This window comes from Typopeltis vanoorti, chromosome 9 (assembly GCF_054136105.1).
Source record: "Typopeltis vanoorti isolate ZY-2024b chromosome 9, IOZ_Tvanoo_1.0, whole genome shotgun sequence".
NCBI classification, from domain to species: domain Eukaryota; kingdom Metazoa; phylum Arthropoda; class Arachnida; order Uropygi; family Thelyphonidae; genus Typopeltis; species Typopeltis vanoorti.
In genome coordinates, this window is record NC_143557.1 from 64608572 (window position 1) to 64622706 (window position 14135).

General features: G+C 34.3%; 1 protein-coding gene across 1 annotated transcript in view; it reads right to left on the bottom strand.

The window, feature by feature from the left end:
- The window catches only part of LOC150103097 (putative ATP-dependent RNA helicase TDRD12), a 623943-nt gene that overhangs the window by 418374 nt on the left and 191434 nt on the right, over nt 1–14135 (bottom strand). The window lies entirely within an intron of this gene.

A 14135-nucleotide genomic window follows, 5' to 3' on the forward strand; every position in this document is an offset into this window, starting at 1 on the left:
GTAAATGATCATAATGATAAGCCAGCAGCTGGAAAGTCCTGCAAGGACATACAATAAGTTCTATTACGGTTACGCTGGTACTTTTATGTATGTATATATGTGTGTGTGTATATATACACACAGGCACACATACAGTCATCCCTCGAATTATGTCAGGGTTCCGTTCAATCCAGTAAGTCGATAAATTAAATCAACAGCGTTATTATAGGGGTTAGGGACTTAGCGGTAAAAAGTATACAGTCATTTTAATTTTTAAACCATATAAAACTGAAATGTGTATTACTGCCACTATAAAACAGGAGTATAATGACCCAAATCTTCCTCCACAATCACATCTTCATTACCTTCCTTATATGAAGGAGCAGGTTGCGGCTCTTCTGGTGGGACCATTGTTTTTTTTTTGATAAAAATGTCCAATGTTCTTTGCTTATTCCTCTTCTTCTTTTCATCATGAATTTATTCATAGCAAACAAACGCATCATGTACTTTCCTTTCTACTATTAAGTAGCGTTCAACATTGGGATTTATGTCTTCAGCCATTTTGAGAACATCGCTTACTGCAGAGAACATTTCTGCAAGACCCTTCATGAAATGTGAATTGTTTAACTACTTCTTTATGTTTCTCTTTTCCCTCTTTCTTTTCTTGTTCTTTCTCTTCTGCAACATGCTGTTTGACCAATTCTTCGTTAGTCAACTCTTCAGGAGTTGAAATATCATCATCATTCCCTTCGAGATTCAGATTGTCTGCTAGGTCCACTATTTCTTCACTCGATTTACAAAGGTCTTCATTTTTTTTCAAAATTTCCAAAATCGTGCACAAACCTTTTTAATGGCTTTTTTCCACATGCCACTCATTCACTGAGAGGTCACTTCATCCCAAGCCACAGCAATATTTTTAATAGCATGATAAATATTGAATGCTTTCCAGATTTGCATGAGAGTCTGATCATGTCAGTGGTTCTTAACCTTTTCAAAGTCACGGAACACTTTTGATTATAAGAAAAATGTGGGGATCACCAAAAGCATTATGGTTATAAAACTAACAAGAAAAACATGCATGGACTTGCCTTTTAGAAAAATGGAACTTATTTTAATGAGATACTTGAGCTTGCCACCTTTTGTGGATTTCAGCAATATCAGGTCTAATATGTGATATAGCTACCCTCATCTCTTTGTCTATGTCAGTAAAACAAAGTATTCTTATAAGTATCATTTTTCCACAGAAAAAAGAATGAAGGAACATCAGTATTATATTGAATACATGAAACTTCGAAAGTCTGGTCTGCAACAACATAGTATTGACACCAAACACAATATCCGGTGGGATAGAGCTTGTCTTCTCCATAGATAGAAGTTTAAATATGAAAGGCTTTTCAAAAGTTACGAAGTTTTACATCGGCCAAATTTGAATCGAAATGACTCTCTCTCTCTCCCAAAAGTTTGGGAGATTCTTACCTTATGTAATAATCAAAGAAATAGTTTTTAAGAATTATTTAATAATATTTTATTAATATTAATTTCTAGCATGCAGCAACAATTTTTAATTGGTAATCCACAGACTGTTCTGTGCTTTGTATTCCATTCCTTTTAACTGTTTGTTCTACACTGATGATGTACTGTTAATTTCAGTATGAAATATTTGTACCTTTATTTCATTAAAGTTAATTACTGTGGCTATCGTATTAAGTGATTATTTAAAAAAAGCAAAGGAAAATTGGAGGAAAAATTTATGTACCGATATTGAACTGCTTCAGAAGAAACATGACTATTTCAATCTGTATAAGAAAATCAACAAAATTTTCAGAAAATTCAGAAAAAAAGCAAGTAGTGTCTCTGAGAGACAAAAGTGGAAAAATAGTTCTAGAAGAAGAGAATAAAGCACAGATTTGGATAAAATATATAACAGAACTCATCAGCGATACTAGACAGAATCCTATAAATGTAAACGATAACACTGAGGAACCAGCAATTCTGAAATGTGAAATAGAGAATATTATATGTGAAATAGAGAATGCTATAAGCATTCTCTATTTCACATATAAGATCAGGTAAAACAGGAAAGCCAGCGGACCAGATGGTGTACAAAGAGAATCTTTAAAAATAACAGAACCAGATAATGTCAATCTTCTTGAAAAACTGTTCAATAAAATATATGAAAGTGGCAAATTTCCACCAGATTGGCTCAAATCTACATTTATCACTATCCCAAAGAAACCCAAAGCAAAATCTTTTGACAACTTCCAACTTATTAGTGTAATGAGCCAAGCATTAAAAATATTTTTGAAGGTAATTCAGAATCATATCTATAGAAAAAGTGAAGAAACTCTGGTGAAACGCAGTTTGGCTTTCGGAGTGGTTTTTGGTACTAGAGAGGCCCTTTTCTGTGCCCAAATATTGATAAAAAATGCATAGAAAAACAGAAAACTGTCTTTATGAGTTTCATAGATTTTGATAAAGCTTTTAAAAAGGTCAGAAACTAACTTAATAGAAGTCCTTCAACAAATAGAGATAGATGAAAAAGACATAAGACTAATTAGAAATTTGCATTGGAATCAATCAGCTACCAATCAATTAGACAGCATTACCATCCGTGATATTAACACCAAAAGAGGAGTGAGGCAAGGATGTGTGCTCTCACCACTCTTATTCAACATATACTCAGAGGTAATCTTTAAAAAGGCATTGTAAGAATGTTCAGAGGGAATCACAATAAATAGAAAGATTGTTAACAACCCACGATATGCAGATGACACTGTGCTAATTAGAGATAACATCAAGGATCTCCACACTGACAGAGTATACATAGAAAGCCAAAGGATGGGAATAAATATAAACATCAATAAGATGAAATACATGATCATCAGCAAATATCCAACCTCATCAACCTCACCAATGAAACTGACACTCAATAGGAAAACTATCAATCAAGTGTCAAGGTATAAATATCTTGGTTGCTGGCTTAATGAAAGGTGGGATCCTGAAAAAGATATAAAGACAAGGATTGAAGTTGCATGGCAGTCTTTCATGAAAATGAGAACATTATTTTGCAATAAAGATCTAAATATAGATGTCAGATGCCAAATGCTGAAATGTTATCGTGCACTTGATCAATGATTTCTAGTGTTGTTGCACTTTTGGACGTCCTTCACATGGATCATCTTCAAGGATGGTACAGCCACATTTAAACTTGGCAGTCCATTTCTTAATTGTCGAAAACGAAGGAAAATAGTGCCCATAAACTTTGATGAACTTCGAACGAATGTCGTTTGGCGTTAAACCTCCTTTTACAAAGAATTTTATTACCGCACGAATCGTGCAGCACGATACTCATATAAACATCATATACGGATATTGTAATATGTGTATGGCAAATTATTTATTTCAGATATTGCACAATGCCCATATTGCTATTGGCCAATTCGGCAGAAACCGCATGAAAAAGAATTAAGTACGAAATATAAAAATATTACAAGGGAGTTGATCGTAATTTAGGTTAGGAGTTTTTTGTTTTTTCTGAAAATCAAATTGCCCAAAAGAAATGTAGCTTTATTCATAATGGCTGGGTATTATCAATAATGATATATTAGTCACTAATAATTCTATCAGGGGAGAATATTCTAGTCCATTTTGCTCTATGGAGTTGAGACATGGACATTGAATGTGGCAACCATCAAGATGTGGTTGCCATAAAGATATCATGGACAGAAAAAGTAACCAATGAAGATGTTTTTGAATCCATTGACAAAGCCAAAGATCTCATACAAACAATCAAGAAATGAAAAACATTATATCTTGGCCACATCATGAGAAATGGTTCTCATGATGTGGCCAAGATATCTCATGATATGGCCAAATATCAGCTTCTACAAACTTTTGGAGGAAGAAAAAGAATATCTCGGTTTGACAACAAGATGCGGACAGGAAAGAGCAGCATACAACTACTCAGATCAAAGCAAGAACGTAGTTTGTTCGCCAAGATGGTCGTGACCTTCGATAGAAAATGGTACCATAAAATATATTAGAAAACAATAATAAAGGAGAATGCCTTATTTGGTTGGTATATGTGAATTACTCAAAGGTGTAAATATGTGAACCATCATTTATAAGCCATGTAAGAATGGGAAATGTAAAGGAAAGAATAAGTGTGAGTGGAAATACTTTCATTAATGGCAAACATATTAATAATTAATATTTGTGATATGTGTGTCCTATAAGTTGCTGGGTAGAGCGAATAGCATGCAATCCTATAAAGTCAAGACACGAATAAGTAAATTTTGATGGCATAATTAAAAAAAAAAACTTATGAGGAGAGGGAAAGAGATTTGTTTGAAGTATAAATAACTAACCAATAATAAACAACCACTATATACATTTAATAGTTCAGTTAAAAACTATAGGGGAGAGGCTAATCCAATTAACTAATAATGTTGATCATGTGATTCATTTAGGTGTAGCAGGAATGCATGTGGTTTGACAGAGCAGCAAATCATCTTGTAAAATTTGATACGCATGCATGTGTATTTCTATGGTTTATGTATATTTCACCTTGTTTTCTAAGAATTTTCTTTTGTTTACTGAGGCTCAGTATACATTTTACACAATAATAGGATACATAATATCTGATCATCACTGAAATTATCCACATTTTCAAGAATCCTACAATGATTAGTTTTATTTATTTATATATTTTTTTTTATTTAGTGTCAGCAGCTCTTCTGTCTTATCAATAATAGATATCTCACTCATGCTAGTATTTTGTTGTAGATCAACAACTTCTTATAATACACAGAAGTAATCATTTTCATTAAGGAATATATACATTTTTACTATGTCTGTTGTTTTGAAGACTAGAATAAAAAAGTCCCTATATGTTAAAAAACTTTCCAACCTCAACAGATACTATATTGCACAAGCAAGGAAAACAAGTTTGCTTTGTTTATCATTAAATACAGCAAAAAGACATTTAACATCTGTGTAGTATATTTAGGAAGAATTAGTGTAATTAGACAACTCCACAGGCTATGCTGCATGTATGCAAACAGAACAGATTTATTGTAGCAGTAAACATGGAAACTAACTAAACACATTTGTCCTACCATCTGCTTTCAAATTTTCAGTTCCAGAAAATATGTGTAACAGCTGTTTGTAATACAGTCATTGGATACAGAAAGCGCTTAATTTATGAAAGCAAAATGAATATATATATATACACAACTTGAAATCAGTTTGAATTGGATTTGAGATATTCGATATCAGCCAGACACTTAACAAATGCTAATTTTAGAAATAAAATTCTGGCAGAAGAGGTGCAACTAACATGTGCCATATAACATCTTTAACTACATCAGATATAGTGCTAATGATATCATTTTAAATTGTGGAATAAGTTCCTTGAAATTCGTGTGTAGAGGCTTAAGTGCTGTGAGGACATCATGTTGGAGGCTTAATGGATTTTTTACAACACTCAAAAAGAATTAAAATAGAATTAATACTTCCTATATTTTGTCCTAGTCACTAGGACATCTACGGGGATTACAAAAACAATTAATGTAACATGCACACAAATATCATCATACAATACTAAGCCCAACAACGTGGGTGACACTAAAGTCCTATCTAGGTGGAGCGCCCTTCTATCTGGCTAAGATATGTAGATGATGTGTTCTCTATTTGGCCTCATGGCCCAGACACGTTAGACTTCTTCCTCAGTCATCTCAATAGCCTACATCCAAGAATCCAGTTTACTATGGAAAAGGAAAAGAACAATTGTTTACCCTTCCTTAGTCACACGCCTGCCTAATGATACACTTGCCTTCACTGTATACAGAAAATCCACACACACAGGCAGATACATTCACAAACTCTCCAACCAACCACCCCTCTCAACAATATGGCATTATTAAAACTCTTACCAAGAGAGCTCACAATCTTTGTTCCAGTGGAACTGCCCTCACTACTGAGCTTAACCACATACACAGCACTTTCTTCTCCAATGGCTACAGCGAACACAGTATCAAAAAATAATCAGTTCCTCCCCCATTCCCCGTCCTTCTCATCAACAAGATTTTAAAAATGCCATCACCATACCCTACATCCGTGGCACATCCGAAAAAATAGCCAAGATACTAAAAAAGTACAACCTACACACAGCATATAAGCCCCACTGCAAACTTGCTACCCTTATCCGTTCTACAAAAGATCAGCTCCCTCCTCTCTCTCTGCCTGGAGTTTACAAAGTACCCTGTTCCTGTAAGCTGGCGTACTTTGGACAGACAGGCAGATCAGCATCCATCCGCCTGGAGCAACACAAGTCTTACATCTGTAAACACAACTATGGCCATTCAGGCTTGGCTGACCATGTTTTGGACACCACCCACAGGGTATCATGGAAGAAAACCACCATACTCCACCACAGCAAATTCAAGAAAGAGAGACTTTTCTTAGAAGCAGCAGCAGCTCTCAGAAACCAACCAAATCTTAATAAATACGGTTGCATTAAGCTTCGAAGATTTGGGACACACTCATTACCAGAGGTCCCACCTTACATTCCAGGCCACCTACTACCGCCCTTAGAGGGTGCTCCACCTAGATAGGACTTTAGTGTCACCCACGTAGTTGGGCTTAGTATTGTATGATATTTGTGTGCATGTTACATTAATTGTTTTTGTAATCCCCGTAGATGTCCTAGTGACTAGGACGAAATATAGGAAGTATTAAATTCTATTTTAATTCTTTTTGAGTGTTGTAAAAAATCCATTAAGCCTCCAACATGAAGTTCCTTGAAAAGTAGCTGAATCCTTTAAAGGACTATTTAAAAGAGGATCATACTCATGGAACACATTTAAAACTTCTATATAATTTCCTCGATTAGCTGAATCTTCAGATTCATCATGACCTCTCAAAGCAAGCTCTTGCTTAGCCAAATAGAACCATACAGCATCAATCAATCTTTTTAAAAATGTCTTCATTTTTCTTTACCTGTTCATTATGAAGAGTAACTTCAATTTTTCTTTGTCAATGAGAGTGTCAATTCTTTTTTTTACAAACATCTTAAGATTTAAAATGACTGAACATGTGATTAGGAGAGCTCATGTTTTTGTACTGCTGCTGCTGTTAAATGATTTAAGGTCGGAAAATCAATGCTTATCTCAAATGCCTTTCTCTCTCTCTCTGAAGAATAATAAACAAGGCCAACCAAATGTCTTGACAGCATTTCACATCCAGTTAACTATTCTACTGCATTGTATTGAGAAATAGAGAAGTGTGTCATGTATTCAGTTATTGCATCTCTGTGCTTGTCTGTAAATTTGGAAGAGGAGGAGGACAAGGCTTACTTCCAACTACAGTCATACAATCAGCAAAACTTCTGGCAGAAAATGGGACATTTATTGGATTGTCGACATTATTTCCCCTTGTAAATATGGGCAAAAAAGTTATATAACTTGCCTATCACATCACTTAACACATGCAAAACAGATGAAACTCAGAAAACAAAAACTGCAACTCATGACAAATGACAACATTCAGTTGGATTAGTTGACACAATAATTAATCAAGCCACTGATTTCTAAGTGCTATTGTCTCAGAGTTCACCTCCTCACCTTCTGGGCAGTTTAAAACCACCAGAACACAAAGAATTTGACCTGCTGCGCCATCTGTACGTCTGATCAAAGAGCTTAAAGGTGTATATATTTTGAACACACACCCAAGCTATTAACGTGAACATGATGCAATGTTTACATGTCGAAAGTGTCCTCTTCATGAAGCAATAGTATATTGTGTTTAATTTTAGGAAGTAATCAATTAGGCAGTCTTTAATAATATCAGTGATATTAATATTCCATGGATGAGCACCGCACACCTAGCACACCCGGAATATTTGCCCGATATATATATATATATGATGATATTATGTTCAGAGTGATGTGATGGAAGTGAGCTGCCACTTGCCCAAGGTCTCATATTGCAGGACTCTTAAAATTTAGAAAACAAAGTCAAAATCCTTAAAACTAGTGAAATCAGCTTATCTTTTCTGATTTAATCAAGATTATCTGCTTTCATGAAGCAAATGAAAACCACTTTCTTGGACTGCTGCCCCATTAGGCAAAATTAAAATTATTTTATTTCCAGTTAAAATTGTAAGTATTCTTTTTCAACAGGATTTAACACCTGCAGTTATAATATATGAATAATGAAGAAGAAAGAAATTTGTTGCATGTTTCTTGACAAATCTGTGGGGAAAACAACATGAACAGAATGTTCCAAAGGACAGAAATTTATTGAATGAAGGAAGATGATGAGAATTGTCAGTGAATGTGCACAAGGAATTTTATAGTCCTCTTTTTTCAGGATGCAGTACAATACAGCATCCTTTTTTCAATACAGCATCTAAGAAGGAAATGTTTAAAGGGATTTGGTGAGAGAAAGGCCATCCACTAAATAAATCTCTCTCTTGAATACAATCTAGCTTCCTGAGGGAGATTTTTGTTGCACCACACGAGATGTGAAACATTTCTCCCTATTGAACTGGCTGCCTCTATTCCTCCACCATGGCAGATAAAGAAGTAAAGCTTACAAATAAGCTTTTTGGAGGCAGAAGAGACTAAATGCATGATGTGTTTATGCCAAGATAGGTTGGCTGGTTGGATGATTTATAATTTATTGGTGCAAGGATAGCAAAGATTATACTGCATCATGTTAGCTATACACAAGGTACTAACAAATAGTCATAACAAGATAAATTAGTAAATAAAATGAAAAAACATTAAGTTAAGTGATGAAGCATCTACATATAAATAGAATTTATAATGAAATGTGTTTATATCTATTCTTATCTGCTCGAGTTACGTCCGTTCAAAGATACGTTCATGATCCCATAAGGGAATAAATAACATTTTTGACTATACTTTCGAACAAGAAGCAAGCAAGCGTAAAGTAAAAAGGTTTCTATTTAGCAACAATGCATAATGTGCAGTGGCAACAGCAGCACATTCAGCAGCAACCTCCCTCAGCAGTCAACATGCGTCTTCAACAGTTCCTCTGTTGATTTTGTGTTTGAGAAATAATTATTTGTGTATTTATCGTTAAATATTTAGCAACGTTTTGCACAACATAGCCCTACACATCCAATAAAAAAAAATCTAGTGAAGAATCACAGAAAAAAAGAAGTGAACAATTGATCTTGAAACGAAGTTGCAAGTTATAAAGCAACATGAAGCTGGTAAGCCCATCAATGTGATCGCATATGACTTTGGATGGACTCATTCTACAGTGAAGACCATTTTGGAAAATAGGGATAAAATCATAGAGGCTGTGAAAGGATCGGTTTCCGTTAAGTCGATGATAGTGCCGAAGCAATGACAAGGTCCTATCGGTAATATGGAAAAGCTATTTGCATCATGGATAAAGGGCCTGAACCAAAAGCACATACTCCTTAATGCTAGGATTATAACCGTTAAGGCACTAAGTCTCTTTAACATGTTGAAGGAGAAAGCAGGGCCCAATTACGACTACAAATTCAAGGCTTCTTCCGGTTGGTTAATGAGATTCAAGCAGTGTTTTGAGCTGCATAATGTGAAAATCCATAGTGAATCTGCAAGTACTAATGAGAAGCTTGTCAAGGAGTTTTGTGGAGAAATGGAATAACATTATTATGAGGAAATTTATTACCACAACTACCCTATTTTCAACTACCCTCATGTTGCAAGAGTGACAGTAAATTGTGAAATCAACATATAAGTATTATCTATAGCAGGAGGAAGCTGTTTAAATGATTGAGTTAACTCTGACATTAAAGAGCATCACATACTTGAGACAGGGCCTAGATCATAGGTTCCCAAAGTGGGCGGTGAAGCTTTCGGTGTGGGGGGGGCTATAGTGGGATCAGAAGTGTTTGGGGGCGTTCAGGCGGTCTAGGGGTCGGTGGCTCTTTCTTTATAGAAGAAATTAATAATATATATTTAAAAATTAATTATTTTCGTGATTTTGTGATTAGATAATCATTTAAAATTTAAATATTGCATTTTAATTTATCTTATGCCCATCTTACACGATCAATTTTTTTATCAATTTTCTATTTCAATTATTGAATCATTTGAAAATTTACCATGTCAGATAGAAATAGATGTCAATGAGAAAACAGAGCATGTATATATGTGTGTATAATAGGTTATGTTTACAGTAGCAAATATATTCGTTATATTTCATTTCAAAATATATATAAAATATATAAAACCACTTTTCTAATTGATTTGTACAAAAATAAACCCAATTTTATATAATTTAATATTACGAGTAAAAATAATAATGGCAAGAAAGAAATAAAATCATAAATTTTAGTTAGCACTAACTTATATTGCTAACTAGAGGGAAATAACAAAGCAAATATTATTCGAAACTTATTATACTGTTTCCTGTGGTTATGTTTTGTAGGTTTGTTGTTTATATCTTGTGTAATTATTTTATTTATTAATTATTATTTATAATTATTCGGACAATGTCGTGGTCGGACGAACAAAATGCACTTGCGTGCAAAATAAAAAATTTAACGTGTCATACAGGATATTTTAACTTCTATTTTTTATATATTTAAAAAATGTATTCATTTTTTGCTATTGTAAAAATTGATCGTGCCATACAGGCTTTAGTCTATCCACGCAGCAGGCGAGTCTTAACTAGTAGTATGTCGGTCAACTATTACGTAGGTAATTCACTCAATTCAGCATGTTTTGACAGGATTATGGGTGCTTGCAGTGACTTGTTCAAAGCACGAGTATGATGTTATCGCAAACAAGTCAATGAATGCAAGTCGATTCAGGCTAGATTTCAAATCTATAAATACCAGTGGTTTAGGAATAAGTTTCATTATTTTTTGTGTGCTTTGCCAACAATCATCAGTCGAAAATGTGATAGATAAGTGGAGTCATACAAAGTGTAAATTAAATCTTTTATTTTGTAAATATTTTTGCAAATTTTATTACTTCATTATGTCTGAATATAAGAAGTAATAAGTATTTGAAATATGGTTTTATTCAGTCTGCTACGAACCAATTATTACCCATGTGCTTGATTTGCCAAAAAGTGTTTTCAAATGAAGCAATGAAGCCTTCTAGGCTACAAGAGCATTTGACTAAAATGCATGCTGACAAAAAGGATAAAGATTTGTCCTATTTTCAAGTACTAGAAGAAAAATATTTTAAACGTCTAACTATATCAAAACTTTTTAAGTCGTCCACTAAACAAGATAATGACGGATTACAAGCTTCTTATAATATTTCATTATTAATCGCAAAAGCGGGAAAACCACACAGAATTGGTGAGGAATTAATCTTGCTGGCAGTAAAAGAAGTAATAAACACTGTGCTTCATAAGCCAGCATCAGATATCATCAGAAAAATTCCTTTGAGCAATAATTCAGTGCAAAGAAGAATCGATGAAATGACTGAAGACGTTAAAAATCACTGTGCGATTATTTGAAGACATGCCAATTTTCCATTCAACTTGATGAATCAACTCTCCCAAATAATGAACCACTACTCTTATCATACGTACAATTCATAAAAGAAGAAAAAGTTTGTCAAGAATTATTATTTGCTAAAAATTTGGAAGCGAATACAAAGGGAGAATCTATGTTTAATATCATGAATAAGTTTTTTCAAGAGAAAGACATTCCTATTCGTAATATTTTGTCTACTGCTACTGATGGTGCTCGAGCAATGACAGGGCACCACAAGGGTTTCATAGCGCATTTGAAACAAGCAGTACCAAATGTACTCGCTATACATTGTGCTCTTCATCATCAACATTTGGTTGCGAAAAATTTAAGTGAACGCCTGCACACGTCGCTCCATTACATTATTAGAGTAGTCAACAAGATTAGAAGCAATTCATTGAGTGACAGATTGTTTAGCCAACTTTGTAGTGAAAACTATGAAGATTTTAATCGTTTGCTGCTTCACACAGAAGTTCGCTGGCTTTCAAAAGGTATTTGTCTGAATCGATTTTACAATTTGTTTGATTCAGTACTAGAGTTCCTAGAAAACAGAGACGACAGATTGCGGGCCAACCTGATTACATCCAAAAATGACATCGCTTATTTGACAGACCTCTATAAAATATTTAATGAAGTCAATCTACAACTACAAGGTGATGAACTGAATTTAATTAAAACAAAAAACGTTATAGCCGCTTTTGTAGGGAAACTTCTTCTGTTCAAGCGGAATATGGGCCGAGGGGAATATAGGCACTTTTCAAATTTATCAGCAGTTTCTCTCAAAAATGAAAATTTACTTACATACTGCTAACACTTGGAGGTTCTCCATGCTGATTTCAATGAGCGATTCAAGGATATTCTAAACATGAATATACCAAATTGGGTTCTACATCCTTTTACATGTAAGCACAGCAGGATCATCAAATTTAGAAGTGGAACTCACAGAACTCACAACAAATGAAGAACTAAAAATAAAATTCAAAACTGGATACCAAGAGTTCTGGCTTCAAAAATCAATACCGACACTGTATCCTGGATTATGAGAAATAGTGCAGAAATTTTTAATTGCATTTCCATCTTCTTATTTGGCTGAGCGTGGGTTTAGTGCTGTAGTGAATTTACTATCTAAGAAAAGGAACCGATATTGCATATAACTGAGCGTGGCGATTTATGACTGTTTTTACGAAAGTTGAACCAGATATTAACAAACTTTTAAAAATGCACCAGGCTCATCCTACACATTAATTTGTTATTTTTTCTTTGTATTTTTACTTTGTAAGTTCGAAATAAACCATCTAATACATTTGATGTTTTAATTATTACAATAAGATTCTTACTAATGCAATCTCTTAATTGCATTCCACATTTTCATATTTAAACCATTGTATGAAACTATGCATAATGTTATTCGAGCATACATTTTACAATCGTTACATATGGGCTACGTTTCACCAAAATCGGTATAGCAATAACTGTGTTCAAGATAAAGCACATATTGGCCACTTCTTTTTAAAAATTTAACGGCATAAGCAGTAATGTATCATTAGTTGCTATTTATGTCAAAAATATCAAACGGCTTGAATGCGGAAAACTGTTATAATGGGGGGGGGGGGGGGCGTTACAACATTTGTGTCTTGCAAAGTGGGCAGTGGCCCAAAAAAGTTTGGAAACCTATGGCCTAGATGAACTGCCTGTTCTAGACAATATGGTGGAGATAGAATACTTTCCACTCTAACTTGGAAGAATCAGCTAGACTGAACATTTTTAATAAATACAGGAAGGTGTGCTCTGAGATCCAGGTTATCGAGGTCTTTTAATATGTCATAAGCTTAATAAGCGTAAGTTAAATTTAATTTCAGAAGATACCAAAGTATTCGTTTTTTTCTCTGGGTGTATCTGCTGATCTTTTTTTGAATAAATTTTGAAAAGTGGGTGAATGGGACCATTTCTGGAGTTGTTTCAGGAGTAAGACCATAGATCATGTGACCAATGCATTCCATGATCATAAAGTTCAGGTATGGTGAAATTATCAGATGGTGGAATAGACATGAGTTTGGGTTGCTGTTGATATATATTCTTAACTGATACTAATGCATAAGAGAATCTTAGAACATTGCAGTGGTGGTCGACTTACTTTTTGCATCCTGATATGATATTTTGTGCTGCTTTAACCTTCTGAATTTCTTTCTCATCCTTCTATCTTTGCAATGCACAAGAGTAAGCTCGATGATCTCCCTGACAGTTAACACATCCAGCTTTCTTTGCAGAGCAAGTTTATTGTCATGCTCTAATTTGCTATCACATTAGACGCAGATTGTACGGTCATGACAGGCAGTTTGGGCCTACATTTATGCCATTTAAAGCATCTCATTGGATTACAAATGCACAGCCAAATAGGAAATTCTGTAAAATTCCAACTTCTGTAAAAGCTGATACTCTGCTTTTACAGAAGTTGGAGGCTTAGCCGTATCAAAAGTAAGGATGATGTTCCTGATTAGAACCAGATGACCATCCCTATGTATCCTAACAAGATGTGACTCAAACCTGTCATCATTCTCTAATCTTTAAGTTCTGAACATATCTCATCTGGAACATCAAGGAGATCCCATTCTTATATCACTTCTCTATAAGAGTTTAGTGCTTT